The following is a 19,580-nucleotide window of genomic DNA, read 5'->3' as shown; positions in this document are numbered from 1 at the left end:
AAAACTTGTCTCACCATCTGCTGTTAGTAACTGCCCCATCCTCGAGAAACTCACGGGAGAAGAATTCTAGCACCAAATCTGAGGTTTGGTAAGAGAAGACCTAAAATCCCTTCCAACTCTGAGATACTATGACATCAGTTTCTCACTGTACTTTCTTGATATGCATTTCCCATCAAACGCTGGCAAATGCTTAAAAATCTGCTCTCCAGGGGAGAAGGAAAGGCCCTGATTTACAGTGTTTGCCAATTCCCATGGTGTAAATATTCCCATCATGGCTGACTGTACTCTACCAATATGAGATCATTAAATTCCGACCAAGAGTCGGAAGGAGATGAATACAATAGGTTCAGTATGAGCTGCTTCTAGCACATATGACTGTTCCCACCCAACTGTGGTTGTCCTCTTAAGAATATAAAATAAAACTGCATCCAAGGGATTTATACCTAATACTGAAAAATCTTGAAAAAGTCTCTGAGACACGTGGTCATCTTCTAGAGAATGTGTGTGTGAGGCATGAACTAGAAGACTTCTTGCAGTCCTGCTCCACAGTCTGATTCCATTTGTGCCTGTTTCAGAGATAGAGGCATTGAGATACTTTCTTGCCTGCACTCCCCTACAAACACTTTAGTAACCACTGAGTTGGGCTTGACTTTCGATTGTCCACTGTACACATCTGTAGGTATATGCACATCTATATGTAATTAACATCTGCATTTCACCTGCTGGGAATTCTCAAAGGTAGCTTTGCTTTATATCCAAGCAAGGTGTTCAGGCTTCTGCTTACTTAACTTTTAAGTCATGGCCAAAGGGTTACCCTACCTCCAGTAGCTTCCCTGGATCAGTTCAAACCAGTCATCACCTTTCCATAGTTAGCATCTCCCGCACATCAATTACCATGTGCAGGTGAATTACTGTGTATGACTATGGCAATTACATCTCCATCTGATCTGTTTGCACATTTCACTGTACATACTTTCAAGAAAGCCCTGGGTCTAAGTAACATTGCATTGAGACCCACTCTGTGCCAGGCATTATATGATTATTAGTGTGTCTATTTCAGAGTTGCTATGAGGATTAGATAAGAAGCTTACCCACCTCTGCCATGGCATGGCATCCTTCCTTTTTGTTCCTGTAACCCAACAAAGTGCAGAACAGTGTTGTGGGCCTTGTGGGTCCCCAGTCAACATTCATGGATGGCAGTAAGGCTGCCAATGGCTCCAGATGCAAGCCCTGGCTGGTCTTCGGTCCAGTCCAGCCCTTTCAACATCTCCTGGGTGTCCAGGCCACAAAACATTTGAGTGTCCTCCACCTGGAAAATGATGTTCTATATATATCATCACTTAAGCTTAATTGCGAGTGGTTTGGAGGACACCCCACATGGGGTGATTTTACACACGGTTATTATGTTGGCATATGTGTTTCATCATCTGTGGCCATCCGCAGCAACAACTATTTTTAGCTTCCTAGCAAAGGTCTGGCATGAGCTCCTAGTGTTTTCTTTTTTTCTTCTCCCCTTCAATGTTGGAATTGGCCTCTGTCTGGTACAACCAAGCCAGGCTGAGCTGGGGACTTCCAGAATGAGTGGAGAACTGCTGAAGAAAGTTGTCGTCTGCTGACCTTGCCATCTTGTCCCAGACCCACCAGAATGTGTTGGCTCTGGGCTGAGCATTGATTGTTATCAACATCTTAGATGGGTGGCTTACCCACCATGTACAGACGGAGGTTTCAGCTATGGGTCTGGCTCACTGCCTGCTGTCTTGACAAGCCTGTGTCAGTCTTGGCCTGTGCATAGGGCTTTGCCTGTGATATTATATAGGCTTGTGCCTTGAGGATCTTGGCAAGAACAAAAACAAAAACAATTTCAGCAATCTACTTACAACTGTTGGAGGGACAGCAAATTTCAGCTGTGTCTTGGGAGGCAGGTGCCATGTTTGTTAAGAGCATAGACAGACCTGGGTTCCAATCCTATCTCTGATGCTTATTAGCTCTATGACCAGTTACCTAATTTTCTTGAGCCTCAGTCTGTGGACCTGCAAAAATGGGACCAATAACACTGGCCCTCATGAGGCTGCTGTAAAGATTAACTGAGGTACTTGGTCTAGCGCCGATACAGGACCTAGAAAGAAATTATTTAGGCAGATAGTGAGGGTGAAGGAGTCCTTGGTAAGATTTCCCTTTTAATAAAAGGCAGCCCCCAGATCATTTCTTTTCTAACAAAGAGCAGCCTGTAAAATCAGGCTGCAGACATAGAAAAGCAAGCTAGAAGCTTGCACGGGTGAATGCGGGCAGCTGTGTGAATAGGAAAAGGCTACCTGAGGGCGAGGCATGTTCAACATGGCTGCTCCATCTTCCCTTTTCGTTGTCAACCACGCGTACAGTAAGGAACAGACAACATGGCGCCGGCCAGGTAGAGAACCCGTCTGCTAATGAGAGATTGGGGTGGGATGGCCAGCTTCTTTGCACACTATGCAAACGTCATCCCTGATCTGACCAATCTCTTGGGCTCTGTGTGAATCAGACACCACCTCCTCAAGCTTGTCTATAAAACGCTGTGCAAATATTTCACCATGGAGCTGAAAGTCCCACTCAGGAGCCCCTCTGTCTCTGCGAGAGACAGAGCTATTCTCTTTTCTCTTTCTGTCACCTACGAAAACTGTGCTCTCAAACTCACTTCTTGTGTGTCTGCGTCCTCAATTTCCCTGGCATGAGACGGCAAACCTCGAGTATTTACCCCAGACAATGATGCCACTTCCGTGCCTGGCATACCACAAGCACTTCCTTATGCTCCTTGGCAAAGGGTTTAAGAGCCTGTGTTCACACAGCGGTTAAATTCGGTGTAGAAAAATATGTGTAGAGGTAAAATGAAGAGACTTTGAAATCAAATTTTCCTGGGTTTGATTCCAAATTTCTTCATCTACTAGTTGTGCGTAGAAGTGGGGATATGGAAGGACTCACACTAAATAGTTAATAACTATTTTGTAACTATTTTGTTAGTTATTAGCTATCTAGTTATTAACTATTTAGTTAGTTAATAACTCTATAGTGACCAGTTGTTACTTCTGGAGTAAAACTGGTTTGGGATGATGGTGAATGATACTTTTAACTTTATAATGTTGTAACTGTTTACAGAGTTAATGTAGTGATGTTATTACTTGCACATGTAAACAGTGAGAATAAAAAGAAAACAGAACTGATTATTTGAATTTACCAGATTTTTGTGGTTACAGAGACAAGGCTTCTTATTTTACTTCTCCGTCTCTTGAGACTTGGGTTGGAATGTTTTTTTCTTTCTTTCTTTCTTTTTCTTTCTCTCTCTCTTTTTTTTTTTTTTTTTTTTTTTTTTTTTGAGATGGAGTGTTGCTCTGTCGCCCAGACTGGAGTGCAGTTGCACGATCTCAGCTCACTGCAACCTCTGCCTCCCAAGCTCAAGCAATTCTCCTGCCTCAGCCTCCTAAGTAGCCGGGATTACAGGTATGTGCCACCACACCCAGTTAATTTTTGCATTTTTAGTAGAGACGGGATTTCACCATGTTGGCCAGGCTGGTCTCAAACTTCTGGCCTCAAGTAATCTGCATGCCTTGGCCTCCCAAAGTGCTGGGTTTACAGGTGTGAGCCACTGTGCCTGGCCTGGGTTGGAATATTGAGGGCTTAGTCTCCATCCACACAGTCTGGTGGAAGCTTGCAAATAACTATCCAGCCCAGAGAAAGACAACGCCTTTCTCTAGCCCTAAATCCCTGCAGCTACAGAACATCCCCCAATATTCCAAAATGGGTAAATGACTCCAGCCCCAACTACTTATACTATTGCCTATAAAGTAGCCGCACTGTTAGAAATACATAGGGACACACTGTTTAAAGGATGGGCGCCTAAGGGAGGTTTGGGAATGAACCAGACAAAGCCAGCATCCTGAGATTGCTACTATGTACTTAGGACCATCCCCTGAGTTTTGTTTTGTTTTGTTTTATTTTATTTTATTCAGACAAAATCTTACTTTGTTGCCCAGCCTGGAGTGCTGTGGCTCAATTTTAGCTCACTGCAGCCTCCATTTCCTAGGTTCAAGCGATCCTCCCACCTCAGCTTCCTAAGTAGCTGGGACTATAGGTGCGTGCCACCATGCCCAGCTAATTTTTTTATTTTTTGTAGTGACGGGGTTTCACCATGGTTCCCAGGCTGGTCTTGAGCTCCTGGACTCAAGCGATCTGCCCGCCACAGCTTCCCAAAGTGCTGCAATTATAGGCATGAGCCACCACACTCGGCCCTGTTTCTTCATTCTGGTTAATTGGATGCCTGCAGGTATTCCTGGAAAGGTAGGACAGGAGGGATCAAAGTGATCAAGGAAGAGCCTTATAGTATAAGGCAGGTTTTGGCAAACCCCAATCTTCAGCTCAGAGAGGGGTGCCTCTGCTGTTCCAAATGAGTGGGCTAAGCTTCACTGGGGTATTAGCAAGTGGGTTTCTCTCAATGTGGTCATGCTTTCTTTGTTATTAATGACATACAAGGAGAAAAGGTGTCCAACACACAAATCCGGATGGGCGTGGGTGTGTGGGCCCTCTTCCAGCAGCCACATTTCTTGGTATAATGTGACCTTTCTGTCTGATTACCACTCTGCTCTTTTCACCAGAGGAAAGTCAGGAGAGGTCTTTTAAACAGACGACGGGCAAGTCGATTAGGTGGCTCGACGTTTATCAGACTTTATACTAAGAGCTTCGAGGGACGGGCTGGTTGTTGCAGGAAGAAGCTGAGGACTTGATTCATTTTGAAAACTGGCCCCAGGGCCTTCTGGCTCACCCACTTCCCCACATTGCATCCTGCATGCATCAGAAACATATTAAATTTTCATGACATCCAAGCCACTTCCCTCCACAGCTCTATTTCTGTTCATTCTGCTGAAAACTGTCTTTGTCATATACAGGGAGCAGTTTAGGTGGAGGAAGGACTCTGGTCCCTCACTCCCTGACCCCACACCCTGTTATTTTGATTGATTAAATAAAACACAGCCCTCAGTGAGCTATTCATAGAGAGACAGTTGGGGGGACAGGCTCATGGACACATGTTATTTGTATGGGGACATTCTCTGACGGGTCAGTAGCTAAGGTGGAAGGATGTGGCCCAGCAAAGACAGCCCAGGGGGATCTTTCAGGTCCAGTGGGGAGGAAGCAATGGTGTACTAGCTGGTGAGAGTGATTGTGTGAGAACTGATTGTATGCATCTTCTTCCCAATTCTTTGTTCAGTGATCAATAGCTTGAAATTGGTCACAGTGGGAATATTTACACCACAGAAATTGGCAAACAAACATTACAAATTAGAGTTTTTTGCTTGATTGTTTGTTTTTTTCCATAATGGTTGTTAAACATTTACCAGCACATCACTGGGGCAAAAGTTTCTGTCCATATAGACACATTCTTAAGACGCGTCATCTCTAAACCCCACCATCAGAGGCACTGGAACCAGAGCGACCCTATTTTGAATAGGGACTGGGTAAAATGAGGCTGAGACCAACTGGGCTACATTCCCAGGAGGTGAGGCATTCCTAGTCACAGAATGAGATAGGCGGTTGGCAGGACTGGTATGACAAGATATGGGTCACAAAGACCCTACTAATAAAACAGGATGCGGTAAAGAAGCCAGCCAAAACCCACCAAAACAAGGATGGCAATGAAAGTAACCTCCGGTCGTCCTCACTGCTCATTTTATGTTAACTATAATGCATTAGCATGCTAAAAGACACTCCCACCAGCACCAGGACAGTTTACAAATGCCAAGGCAACAACCAGAAATGATCCTTATATGGTCTAAAAGGAGGAGGAACCCTCAGTTCTGGGAATTGCTTGCCCCTTTCCCAGAAAACTCGTGAAAAATCCACCCCTTGTTTAGCATATAATCAAGAACTAACTATAAATACACTCAGTTAAGCAGCCCATGCCTCCGTTCTGCCTGTGGAGTAGCCATTCTTTTGTTTTTTTACTTCTCTGATAAACTTGGTTTCACTTTACTCTATGAACTGCCCCGAATTCTTTCTTCTGTGCGGTCCAAGAACCCTCTCTTGGGGTCTCGATCAAGACCCCTTTCCGGGAACACCACCACCCCTCTATAGCATTTCTCATCATACCCTTTCCCATCCAGATTGTAACTACCTATGTATTTGTCTTTATGATTTCTATCAGGTTTCCTTTCCTAGCTCCATACTTACTACCTCTGAAGTTGGACAAGTCAGTTAACTTCTCTGTGCCTCAGTTTTCTCATCTGTAAAATGGGGGAGAGTAATAGCACTGACCCATATAGGTAGTTTCTTCATGGCTGCCATGGAGGAGTGGTGTAATACATTATATTTAATATTTTAATCTATTTAATCGTCACAATAACCCAGTGACAAAAGTAGTATTATCCATATAAGGGCGGGAAGGCCCTCAGATCTTAAGTCTCTAGATGAAAGTCTAACAGCCATTAAGAGGCAGAGCTGGGATTAGAACCCAGAGCTTTTGGAATTTCAAAGTCTGTGTATCTAACCAGCACAGAAAACTGCCCCTTCAGCATAGGTTTTCTCCCTGTGGTGAGTTGCCTTCCTACCACTCGGCCCCTGGGCAAGAGCTGGTGTCCTGTCAGGAGTAGAAAAAAAAAAAAGATAAAGTTCTCTTCATTTCCTTCAAAGAAACCTTTCTTGCCTCAAAGAGAGTGAGAAAGGAATTGGCTTAGGTTCATTTGAAATTCCAGGTTCATTATCCACGTACTTAAAGCCTGTCTAGATGACAAATGAAACGTGAAAAATGTAGTCAATCATCCACATGTTTGGTCTCTGCCATGTCAGAGCTGGTATATTTTAGAAACATCTGGATGGCTAGAAAAGAGGCTAAGCCAAGCTTCTATTAATGAGAACTTGTGGAAATGAAGGGGGACCCCCCCATCTCATTTTACGGATGAGGGAACTAACACCCCCCCAGGAGAGAAAGAATCTTGCATAAGTTTGCACAGATTTTTGGTGGCAAAACTAAAGCATAAACTTTCACCAGTGCAGTTTCAAGTCCACCACACTGCTCCTCTTTGCTGAAATTGCTCAGTACGGTGCCAGACACAGTCCCACACTCAGAGGCACGTAGTAAGTGGTTTGGCAGCAAGCTTCTATTGACAGTGCCTCAATTGTGATAAGCAGGGTTGGACTGATGAAAACCCCTATTTGCAAATGAGGAAACTGAGGCTCAGAGAGGTTAAGTAACTGGCTCAGAGTCACATAGCTGCTGGTGGGGTTTAGAGTGATTGGAGCCAGCTTTCCTTTTGGTCAATCAGTGTTCTCTTAAGCACCACCAAAAGAATCACAGATTATTTACTGAGTAAATGCTATGTGCTAGGCATTTTATGACTGTAAGGGAGTTAGTTGGAGTTATATTCTGAGCTCCCCATTTAGCATCAGGAAGTTAAAGTTGCTCCAGGGTTAGATCGAGGTCAGCCACCTTGACTGCATTTCAGTGCGTTGTAATGGAGACACCACCCACTCGGTAGCTTAAACCTGACATTTCTCCCTCCTCCTGATTCCACGTTTCCCAAAATTCAAACGTTCACTTACAATCATCATAATCTGTTGTGGTACTCATGCACTGCCTCTTTTACTATTAATATTTTTCTTTATAGTAACATTAAACAAAAAAAAAACCCTTAAGTATCTACTTTAGTTCTCTCCTAAGCAATAATATCCAGGACATTATGCTTTTGAAAGTGCTTGTTAGAGTTTTCCTAATGCACTATTGAAATTAACACATCATAAACAATGAAGAGTAAAAGTGGCTGTCCATTTAAAATTACCCTGCGTGTCACCATGGCGTGTGCAGCAACCTCTAAGGCCCAGGTATTGTGGCTTGTTTAGTGGGTTGTGCAACCATCTCTAGGGCCCAGGTGTTGTGTGATATCTATGTCATGCCTGCTGATAAGGCGGGAGGACTCAAGCACCAAGATATCTCTCTGAGTGGGGATTCGTAGGTGGAAGTTGAAGACTGAAGCATTTTCCAGAAGCATCTTTGGACTACGGCACTGCCTAACTTCCATAATGTGGGGGATTATGTGTCAATCAAATCTCTGAGATTTTTCCCAGTGACTGTCTCTGTCTTGATTTATGTTACCCCAGGACCCTGGAGGCCATGGTATGGGAGGGTGGTTCCTAGTTACCAGGGCTCTATGCATCAGCTCTAAACCTCACAGTCTCTTGAGAGATTGACATTATGCCCCAGTTTTGCAGATCAGAGCTCAGAGAGTCAAAGTGGCATAGCCAGTAAGTTGAGGAGCCTGGCTTCAAGCCCAGGCTAGCCTAACTCTTAAAGATCATGCTTACCTGCCATTCTTATTTTTTATTTTTGAGACACAGTCTTGCTGTCACCCAGGCTGGAGTGCGGTGGTGTGATCTCAGCTCACTGCAACCTCTGCCTCCTGGGCTTAAGCAATTCTCCTGCCTCAGCCTCCCAAGTAGCTGGGAATACAGGCATGATTCACCACCCTGGGCTAATTTTTTTTTGTATTTTTAATAGAGACAGGGTTTCATCATGTTGGCCCAGCTGGTCTCAAACTCCTGACATCAAGTGATCCACCCGCCTTGGCCTCCCAAAGTGCTGGGATTACAGGGTGAGCCACCGCGCCTGGCCTAAGATCATGCTTACCTGCCATTCTAACCTCTGTCCTAATGCCACCTCCCACCTGGGATCACCAGATTGAGAGAGTCCTTGGGTGCGATCATCACAGGGCCTCAGCACAAGCCCCTTTTAATAATGGATGTGGGCTGTAGTGGATGGACTCTTCCCAGAACCAAGGCGGGGAACTCCTGGCCAAGCTCTGCAGGAAGAATTCCAAGATGGTTTGTTTCTTAAAGCCTGGAGAAAAACCTATTCCTAAAGAAATGAACAACTCTGGGGATAGGAAACAGAGCTGCCTGAAGAACTGGATGGATGCTGTGGTTTGTTTTAGAAAATCAAAGCAGCAGCTTGGGAGGGCTTCTGAGATCCCACCAATGGGAAAACTGCAGGCTCAGAAAAGAGAAGTGTCTTGACTAAGATTTGATGGCCTTTAAGCAGTAGACATGGAATTCTAACCCAGCTCTGACTATAAGGGTAGCTGTTTTTTTTCTGACACAAAGCAGACTGAGTCATTCATTCACTCATTCATTCCACAACTATTTATTGAGCCACTGCTCTATCCAGGCCTTGGGAATAGGTTGGGAACTATGAGATTTGGGCTCTGGAGAAAAATCCCTGGAATTTTCTGGCTTTGAGCCCTTCCTCCCCTCTCTCCTATTGGACATGGGTACCTCTTGGGATGGGGACAGTGTCTTGCATTTTTTTGTTAATTATCTCAAGTATCTACTGTGCTGATGGAGACACAACGTCATGATCTGATCTTGTTACCCTATAGAAGGAATCAAGTTCCCAGTGATGGTGGTTTAATGAAGAAACACAAGGCTGTCTCAAGAAATGGAATCAGGTAGACAGAACCAACCCATCCAAACGCTGAGGCATTAGGATCCAGGCCCAGGGTGATTAAAAAGCTACTATTTTATTTTATTTTTTAAATTAGAGACAGTGTCTCACTTTGTCACCCAGGCTGGAGTGCTGTGCTATGATCATGGCTCACTGCAGCCTCAACCTCCTGGGCTCAAAGGATCCTCCCACCTCAGCCTCTTAAGTACCTGGGACTACAGGGGTGTGCCACTATACCTGGCTAAGTTTTCTGAAATTATTTTGTAGAGATGGGGTCTCACTATGTTGTCCAGGCTGGCCTCAAACTCCTAGGCTCAAGTGATCCTCCTGCCTCAGCCTCCCAAAGTGTTGAGATTACAGGCATGAGCCATTATGCCTGCCTCATATTCTAAACCAAATTGTTGAAGAGTAAGTGTTTTTGATGAATGCCCCCCTACTTCCAGGCTTAAATTATTACTGAGCTTCTACATTTCAGCGTTCAAGGCCTAGGTTGTTGGTGAGATGTCAGAGCTGTTCCTGAGATGAGCAGGGAGGAGTGGACTGCTCGGTCCATGTGACCCCTTCACATGGATTTCAGGCCCTCACGTACAGTTTTAAAGAGCTGTGTTGAAAATAACCTTCTCTCATCTATCCATACCTCTGATGTGTGTTTGGGATTGTTGCCTTGCAAATGAGGTACAAGGTGTCACCTTTGCGAGGTACTTCCTTTCTCAACTCGACATGATATTCTGGATCTATTCCCAAGCCTAAGTGAGCACGGCAATTCATTATCATGACAACTTAAGCCATAGTCCCGGACGTGGAATGCACCATGGGGTACGCCGTCTGCCTGACATTTGGCAACTTTGCCAAGAACTTAACAATAGTGCATGATTATATTTGATACGCTTTCCTTAATTCACTATGGATTCTGTGGGTTGGAGAGAAATTGAACTTTAGAAATGGATTGTGTTGTTTGGAATTGTCTGAGTGCGAGGTTGGGCTTATGGGACTGAATCAGGCATCGGACAGGTTCAGGCACGTTGGAACACATTAAGTGACCACCTTTCCTGAAGCGGCCTCAAAGCTGGTCTGGCCTGGTGTCTTCTTGTGTTTGATAGGGAGGTATACGTCCTTATCCCCAAGCTGAATTTACTCATTTGTATTTCCTGCCTAGGTCTTGAAGACATTTACATTTGAAATCCCTGCTTTCAGGTGGTGGATTAAAAGGCAAAATTCTGAATAATTGAGGCACTTACTGATGCCCTTGGCAAGCCTCTGAACCCCCATTTCACCACATTCATTCATTCAACAACCATTTACTGGCACCTGCTCCAGGCCAGGCCCTGTGCTGGGTACTGGGAGGCAGCAGGCAATAGTAATTAACAAACACAACATACAGGATGCTGCTTCAACACATTAACCTCCTAACAACCCCACGAACTAATTACATCCTCCTAACATCCTCCTAACAACCCCATGAGCTAAGTACTATTATTTTCTCCATTTGTAGATGGAGACTGTGGGGCTCAGAGAGGCAAAGTAACTTGCCTGTGGTTGCACAGCCAGTGAGCAAGTCCATATTCTTAACCACTATGCATCACTGTTTCTCTGGCAAGATGATCGCCAGGGAGCTTACATTAGCTTTCAAGGATTCACTGGGCTTTAAAGTTCTGCAGCCCTCTGAATCTCTGGCGCTCTGCAGATGTAAGAAATGTAATGCAATACAAGTGTTTTTTCTAACCCAATAAAACTAGAGAGCTTCTCCCATCCCCCAGGAATGCTGTTTGTCAGCTCTGCACTTGCAGCGTCCACCCTTTTCTGGATTGAAAGGAGAGACTTCCTTGGAGATGAGCTTGGTGCTTTGTGCGTTGTAAATCTTTTTGAAACCTACATTGCGAGTGTCTTTCTCTCCAAATATGGCTACTTCTCAGGCCTGGATTTGGCGTTCATTCCTCCAGCACAGGCAAGGAAGGCCTCCTGTAAGGTCATGCTTGTGTTATTTTCTTCTCTCGTACCAACCTGCACGCCTGCTTTTACCTCCTGTATCCCTAGTTCTGCAGCCTTGAGTTCTACCAGCTGAGACCTCACTGTGTGGTTGGATATTGAGACTCTTACCTTTCCACAGTTCTTCCTCTGTCACCAAAGAGAATAGGCATTGTCTCTCCCCACCCACTCCTCTTTCTTCATCCTCTCTAGATGTTAGTTCAGAAAAACAAGAGGAAATGGGGGAAAAAGAACTACAAAACGATCAGGTTAACACCAGCATAGAAAGAGAAATAATTAGCACCAATTAAATTTGGGCTATTACAAATAAAGTGGTGACTAAGTGGAGGTTGGCCTGAACCGAAGCGCAGAGATGCAACCGGGCCACGTTAATTACGAGCAGGGATTGTCATGGAAACCCAAGGTGGGCACATTTATGAACTTGTGTTAATTACATGGAACTAGCTGCACTGCAAAATGGTGCTAAAGGGCAAAAGGGCATGTATTGGAAAGTTGAGGCTACTGGTACAACCTTTAGAAGCTGCTGATGACAAACCTAATTTTAGATGGCTTCCCCCATGGCTGCAAATTCTCAGCTCAGAAGTGGGAAGGCGTAATTCATGAATGTGAGGCCAAGAGTACCCCGCTGTGTTCCCCTGACCACTCCAGTCCCTCTCCAGCAAGCTCCTTGGACTTTCACATGATCCAGCAACAAAAGGGTTAATGGCGGGTCCGGTGTCCTAGCCATACTGGTTGCTAAACATTTTAACATCATTTACAATCATTCTCAGCTAATATTTATTAGACAAGAAAAATGAGGTTTGGGCCAGTAGCTCAAGGTTGTACAGCTATAAAATGGCAGCTCTGGGGCTTGAACCCAGGAATTCTTGCATCAGAGGGTTCTTCTTCTTTTCCTCCCCCTCCTCCTCCCCCTCCTCAAGCTCCTCTCCTTCCTCCCTCCCCCTCCCCTCCTCCCCCTCCCTCTCCTCTCCCTTCCTCTCCTCCCCCTTCCTCCATCTTCCACCTCCCCCTCCTCCTTCTCCTCCTCCCCCTCCCCTCCTCCTCCTCCTCCTTCTTTTCTCTCCTTCTTCCTTCTTTCCTCCTCCTCCTCCCCCCCCCTCCTCCTCCCCCTCCTCCTTCTTCTTGTTCTTCTTTTTTACTTCAGAAAAAACAGATTTATTGACATATAATTCATACACAATACAACTCACCCATTTAAAGTGTACAGTTCAACAGTTTTTTTTTTTTTTTTTTTTTTTTTTTGAGACAGAGTCTCGCTTTGTCGCCCAGGCTGGAGTGCAGTGGCCGGATCTCAGCTCACTGCAAGCTCCGCCTCCCGGGTTTACGCCATTCTCCTGCCTCAGCCTCCCGAGTAGCTGGGACTACAGGCGCCCACCACCTCGCCAACAGTTTTTAATAGACTCACAGATATGTGCAACCATCACCATGATCAATTTTAGAAACTTTTCATCAAATAAAAAAAAAAAAACCCTTTCTATATTACCTCATTATCCCCCCAGGCTTCTGAGCCCCTGGAAACCCCAAATCTACTTTCTGTCGCTATAGATTTCCCTGGTTTGTACTTTCATAAAAATGGATCATGTCATATGATGTGACCATATGACATTTGTGACCGGCTTCTTTTATTTTGAAGAATGTTTTCAAGGTTCTTCCCTGTTGCAGCTTGTATTAGTATATCATTCCTTCTCATGGCTGAATAATATTCCACTGTATGGACATGCTATATCTTGTTTATCTGTTTGTCACTTCATGGACTTTTGGGCAGAGCTGTCATGTTGACCTCTACATTGTACTAAGCTTACCCAAGGTCACAGCTAAGGGCAAACCTGGGACTCAGACCTCCATAACTCAGGCACACAAACACTAAAATAGACATCTCATTCTATACTATCAAATAGATATGTGAAGATCCTATAATATTTCAAATGCAGAGTTTGGGGGACTTAGAGGATATAGGAGGTGGGATTATCATGTAGGGAAGGAAAGCTATGAGTGACTTTGAAGGAACAAGAAGAAGGAGACTCAAGGGCTCTTTCTGGAGAGGGTTAAACTTACTTCAGAGGATAGGACTATAGCCCTGCATGACCTTGTGCAAGTCCTCTTAATCTCTCTGTGCCTCAGTTTCTTCATCTGTAAAATGCAGGAAATAATCCTATCTAATTTTTAGGATTGTTTGAAGACTGAGTTAATCTGTGAAAAAGTGGTTAGAATTGTGTCTGGCACATAGTGAGTACGATATAAGTGTTTTCAGGCCAGGTGCAGTGGCTCATGCCTGTAGTCCCAGCACTTCGGGAGGCTGAGACGTGTGGATCACCTGAGGTTAGGAGTTTGAGACCAGCCTATCCAACATGGTGAAACCCCGTCTCTACTAAAAATACAAAAATTAGCCAGGCATGGTGGCGGATGCCTGTAATCCCAGCTACTTGGGAGGCTGAGGCAGGAGAATCGCTTGAACCTGGGAGGTGGAGGTTGCAGTGAGCCGAGACTGTGCCACTGCACTCCAGCCTGGGCAACAGAGCGAGACTCTGTAACAACAACAACAACAACAACAAGAAACCCTAAGATTTTTCTATTCCTTCTGTTCTTACCTAGGAGGTGTCCTCTGGCTCGTCTTGATCCCACAGGTACATGGGGTGGGTCCCTGAGGCTGTACTCATTCTAAGAGACCCTCACTGTCTCACTGCCCTTGTCCTGGATCTCAGTTTTATCATCCATTAAATCAGGAGAATGGGCACATGACATCTAAGCATGTTAAGACTCTCTCTTGCTACTTGATTTTCTCATGGAGCCCCCGCCCCCACCCAGGGCACAGTTTTCTGTGTGTGTGTGAAAATGAGGGTTTCCCAGGCTCTCCAGTCAGAGAGTCAGTCATCCTTTGCCCTATCCCATCTCCACCTTGCTCTTCCTTCATGAGAAGTGTGGATTCAGGAGACAGCAAAGGTTAAAATCAAGGGCTTTGGTGGAAAGCAGAAGAGTCTCCTAAACATGAGTTTTGAAGACAGACAGAGCTGGGTTCGAATCCTGCTATGACCGCTAACACGGTCACCTGGGACATGTTATCTCATCTCCTTGACTCTGATTCCTCATTCATAAAATGGAGCTTAGTATACTTCTCACAGCTGTTCTGAGGATTAAATGGAATATTTTTTTAAAATGTCTAACGCAACATCTGTATTACTGTGTAGATCTTCAGTGACGTACTAATTAGAATTTTCTTGTATCTAAAATGGGGATAAATCATCTACCCTGTGGTTGTTTGGGGGTGAAATGAGGGAGTTCACGTGAAGCATCTTAGCGCAGTGTATGTGTGTATATCTATCTGTCTATTTATATAGTTAGCTATAGATATATCTCAATACATCTTTATTCTTATTATTACTGTGAGGCCAGGACTCCAGGTGGGAAGCCTGGATCTTTTCAACATTATAATCTTGGCCCCTTTGCCCTTTACTTATTAAGCAGATCATGTTCCCCGCAATTTGTGAGTTTACTGGAGAGAAACTGTCTTGATCTCCATAGGCTGTTAGGCGCCTGCCTGTGTGTCTCCTATCAAAGAGAGCTTCCGCTGGTATTCTAATCACATTCGTCTGTTAATACCACATATTTCTATGTAAAAGAAACAAATTGCATGCAGACAACACCAAATATGAAAGCTTGCAGCAACACTTTCATTGTTCAGGCAGCGTTCTTTGCGTACTGCTTCTGAGAATATAAAGTTAATTGGCAGTTCTATTTATCTTGGTTTGGTTAACTGATAGATCCCTTTGCCCTTTAGTTTGTAAACACCTCTTGGTATTTCTCTGATCTTGCTTTCTTTTAGCTCTTGCCTCTGACTGCAAAACAAAACACACACACACACACACACACACACACACACGTCTACATTTGTATAATGTGACAATTTCAGGGTAGACTGCATACGATTTAATAAATTTGTCAGTCATCAGTGTCTTTATTTTTAATTTAAACAATGAACTAAATACAAATGAGGAAACACAGACAATATGCTAAAGGATTTCCTTTCCTTGGACATTTATTCATTCAGTAAATAGAACTTTTTTTAGTGTTCATTACTGCCAGGAACATGTTGATCCTTCTTGAATCTGTCCCTTTTGTTCCATCTCCTTTGCAATCAGTCTAACCAGGGTTGGTCTCAGGACAGGGAGGAAGCATGAGTTTTGAGGTCAGAGAGAGCTGGGTTCAAATCCTGCTATCACCACTAATGCTGTCACCTGGGACACGTTACCTCATCTCCTTGAATCTGATTCATCGTTCATAAAATGGAGCTTAGTATACTTCTCACAGGTGTTCTGAGGATTAAAGGGAATAATATTTTTAAGAAATGTCTATCACAACGTCTGCCTCACTGTGTAGATGTTTGGTGATATACTAATTTTCATCTGCCTTCCATGTCCACTGAGTTTTCTATACACCTCAGAGCCTGTCTCAGTCTTTGCATCATTCACTCCCAGTCATCCTTGTCATCCTTGGCTCTCATCTCAAATGCTTTTTCAGGGAGCTTTTCCTGAATCTCTGAACAAAACGAGGTCTTCCTGCTGTTTGCTCCTGTGACAGCCTGTGCTTGCCTTTCTGCAACACTCATTATGCTTGAGGTTGTCCAACGGGAGATCCCCCTATCCAGGCTGCATCTTACACAAACATGGAGTCTGTGCTCTGTTACCAGTGTGGGCATCAATTATAAGATGCACTGGCAAATTACTTTTATCTTCTCAGATTTTTAAAAGGAGGAAAAACTGGAACGGACCCAACTGTGCATCAACAGGCGAATGGAGAAACTCTCTTATATTCGTATGATTCATATTATTATTCAGTAATAAAAGAGAGCAGGCCACTGATATGTCCAACAACATGATGAGTCTCAAAAACATGTTGGATGAAAGAAGCAAGACACAGAAGGGCATATACTATGTGATTCGATTTATAGGAAATTGGAAAACAGAAAAAGAATGAACTTACAGTGATAGAATATAGATGAGGGGTTGCCTGGGTTTTAGGGTAGGAGGAGTGGATTGACTTCAAATGGGTGCGAGAGGTCTTTTGGGGACTATAAAAATGCTCTATATCTTGATTGGGATGGTAGTTACATGGGTGCATACAATTGTCAAATCTCATTGAACTGTAGACTTAAAATGTGTCCATTTGATTGTATGTAAATTACACCTCAAAAAGTTGATTAAAAATAAATGAGTATGTCAAAGTCAAAACAAAGAAAGAAGGAAGGAGAGAAGAAGGAAGGGAAGCAAATATCCTAGCTCGAAACTCCCCCAAATTAAAGCTTGTTTTCAATTTCTGAGTAGGTTGTGGCAGTTAGTGAAAGTCTATTGTTTTCATTGCAACAATGAGAAGATGAAAGATAAATTACAAGGGTCATATTTTCTAAGGCACTGGAGAGTCATGGAAGCAAACAAGAACTAAATTTCAGAGAGTGAAGAGTGCTGCTTAGAAATTATGAAAGACATAAAACAACAGAATGACATATTTAAAGTGCTAAAAAATGAAAACCCCAAACGCCGCAAATCCCAAGAACCTGCTCATCTACAGTTCTGTATCCAATAAAAGTATTTTTCAAAAATGGTAGCAAAATAAAGGTATTTTTGCACCTACAAAAGCTCAGGAAATTCCTCACCACCAACAAGTCTGCACTACAGGAAACACTAAAGCAGCTCTCCAGGCTGCAGAAAGTGGATCCCAGATGGAAACAGGTGCCCACAGAATAGAATGATGAGACCAGATGGAGCAAATGTAGGAATATCTGGATAGAATACTGACTGTTTAAAGCAATATTAATAGCTGTGTCTTGTGGCTTTCTAATAAATATAGAAAAACAGCTCCAACTATAACAAAGAGAATGGACAAATTTGACTTTGTTAAATTTAAGAATTTCTGCTTATAGAAGGCACCATTAAAGGAATAAAAAGGCACTTCGTGAATACACACACACACAGAGGACTCATACCTAGACTATATAAAGAACGCTTAAAATCAATAACAAAAGACAAAATTTTGCAAAGACAGAAGACTCAAACAGGCATTCACAAAAGAGGAATCCAAATTATCTGTAACAACATGAAAAGTTGTTCAACAACATTACTCAGCAGGAAAATTCAGGTTAAAAGCACAATGAGGTATCACTACACACTCACCAGAGAGGCTAAAATAAGGAAGACTAAATTTTGATGAGGATGTGGAGCAACTTGAGCTCTCATACATGGCTGACACCTTGGAATGCTGGAATCCTGCCAATTTCTGTTTTTTCTTTTTTCTTTTCTTTTCTTTTCTTTTTTTTTTTTTTTTGAGACGGAGGCTGGCTCTATTGCCCAGGCTGGGGTGCAGTGGCACGATCTTGGCTCACTGCAACCTCCAGCTTCTGGGTTCAAGCGATTCTCCTGCCCCAGCCTCCCGAGTAGCTGGGATTACAGGCATGTGCCACCACACCCGCTAATTTTTGTATTTTTAGTAGAGATGGGATTTTGCCATGTTGGCCAAGCTGGTCTCAAACTCCTGGCCTCAAGTGATCTGCCCACCTCGGCCTCCCAAAGTGCTGGGACTATAGGCGTGAGCCACCTTGTGGGTCAGTTTCTGATTAAACTAAACATATTCCTATTCTATGACCCAGCTAAGAAAATCTAGTGTATACGTTCACCCAAAAGACATGTAAAAGAATGTCCAAGAAGATTTACTTGTAATAGTCCTAAATGGAAAACACTTCATATGTCTAGCAATGAGAGGGTAAAGAAATAATTATGGTACATTCATACAAGAAAATACTAGTTACCAATGAAAAATAATAAACTACTGATACATGCAACACTGTGGATTAAATCACCCAGATGTAATGCTGAGCAAAAGAAGCCAGAGGTAAAACAGAATATACCCTATGATTTCATTACATGAAGTTCAAGAATGGACACAACTCAACTATTGTGAAGTTAGAATACTGGTTACCTCTGTGGTGGGTGTAGTATTTATTTATTTATTTGTTTATTTATTTATTGCAGGGAGAAGTGGGTGCAGCATTGATTAGGAAGAGATGAGAAAATCTTCTGGAATGTTTTATACATTTATTAAGGTGATGGTTAACAGGTATACAGAATATGAAAATTTAATTGAGCTGTAACTTAAGTTTTAAACATTTTATGGCATGTAATTTACATCTCAAATTTAAAAGGGCTGAGTCTCCCCTAAGCCCCTTCTCATGTGTCCTAGGATCAACCTCCAAGTGTTACATAAAAACAAATCATAAATATATACAAGTAGGTAGATAGATAGATTGATTGATTGATAGATAGAGAGATATAGACACAACTATAGATATAAGATAGATAGGATTAGAATTCTGGCCACAATACGTATGTGTTTGTCCAGGACAATCTTACTTTATATGTATTTTTCCAGGATAACTGATTATGCACCTAATTTTACTCTGAAAAGTGTCCAAGTTGGGCAATAAATTATATGGCCATACTCATTATACTGTACATATAATAATCACTGCCCTCATCAAACTATGCACAATGACCATCTTTCCATGTTTATATGTATGGACTTATCTTGTTTATTTTAGTGGCTGCATAATATTCCACAGTATGCATGGACATGACTTATTATTTGATTCTCTTATTGGTGCACATTTTGGGCTGTTGCCAGTTTTTTGAAAATATGATTGATGTTGATGGAATAGACACTAACTGTTTTTGTCTTGTCAACAGTTGGGCTGCCTTCTTTTGATCAAAGCACCTGGAGTTTTGTCTCAAGACTTATCCCTTCTCCATCCTCAGTACGTGTTGCTCAAATGTGGGTAACTCTGGTCTCTGGGCTCCAGGTGACTAACTCAGGGGTGATTATTTTGGGACCCTTGATAGTTCTTTAGGGAAAGAGAAGCTTATTTTTTTTTTTTCCCTGCTGTTCCTAAGCCAGAAGAATTTAAACCTGGAGCTGCTGGTGGCTATTCTGACACTCAATAGAGAGCTCTTGCCTGAGAATGAAACCATCACAAATGGAAATAGAGACAATGAATATAGGCAGATTCTTGATGACTTTGTCTAAACTCCTGGATCCAGCTATGCCTGAAACCTTAGAGTTTCTGTAATGTGAACCTCTGATTCCAATATTTTTTGCT

General features: G+C 43.1%; 1 protein-coding gene and 1 long non-coding RNA gene across 2 annotated transcripts in view; one reads left to right on the top strand and one right to left on the bottom strand.

The window, feature by feature from the left end:
- CCDC60 (coiled-coil domain containing 60) overlaps positions 1-19,580 on the bottom strand; it is a 205,132-nt gene that overhangs the window by 161,882 nt on the left and 23,670 nt on the right. The gene's annotated exons all lie outside the window — the stretch shown is intronic.
- LOC144333149 (uncharacterized) lies at positions 3,338-19,498 on the top strand. The gene is made up of 4 exons (XR_013401553.1): positions 3,338-3,471; positions 18,460-18,530; positions 19,171-19,238; positions 19,375-19,498. It is a non-coding gene; the product is annotated as an uncharacterized LOC144333149 (long non-coding RNA).

The sequence above is a fragment of the Macaca mulatta genome, chromosome 11 (assembly GCF_049350105.2).
Source record: "Macaca mulatta isolate MMU2019108-1 chromosome 11, T2T-MMU8v2.0, whole genome shotgun sequence".
Classification (NCBI taxonomy): domain Eukaryota; kingdom Metazoa; phylum Chordata; class Mammalia; order Primates; family Cercopithecidae; genus Macaca; species Macaca mulatta.
The sequence above is the reverse complement of the archived record's forward strand: the minus strand, read 5'-3'. Positions and strand labels throughout refer to the sequence as shown.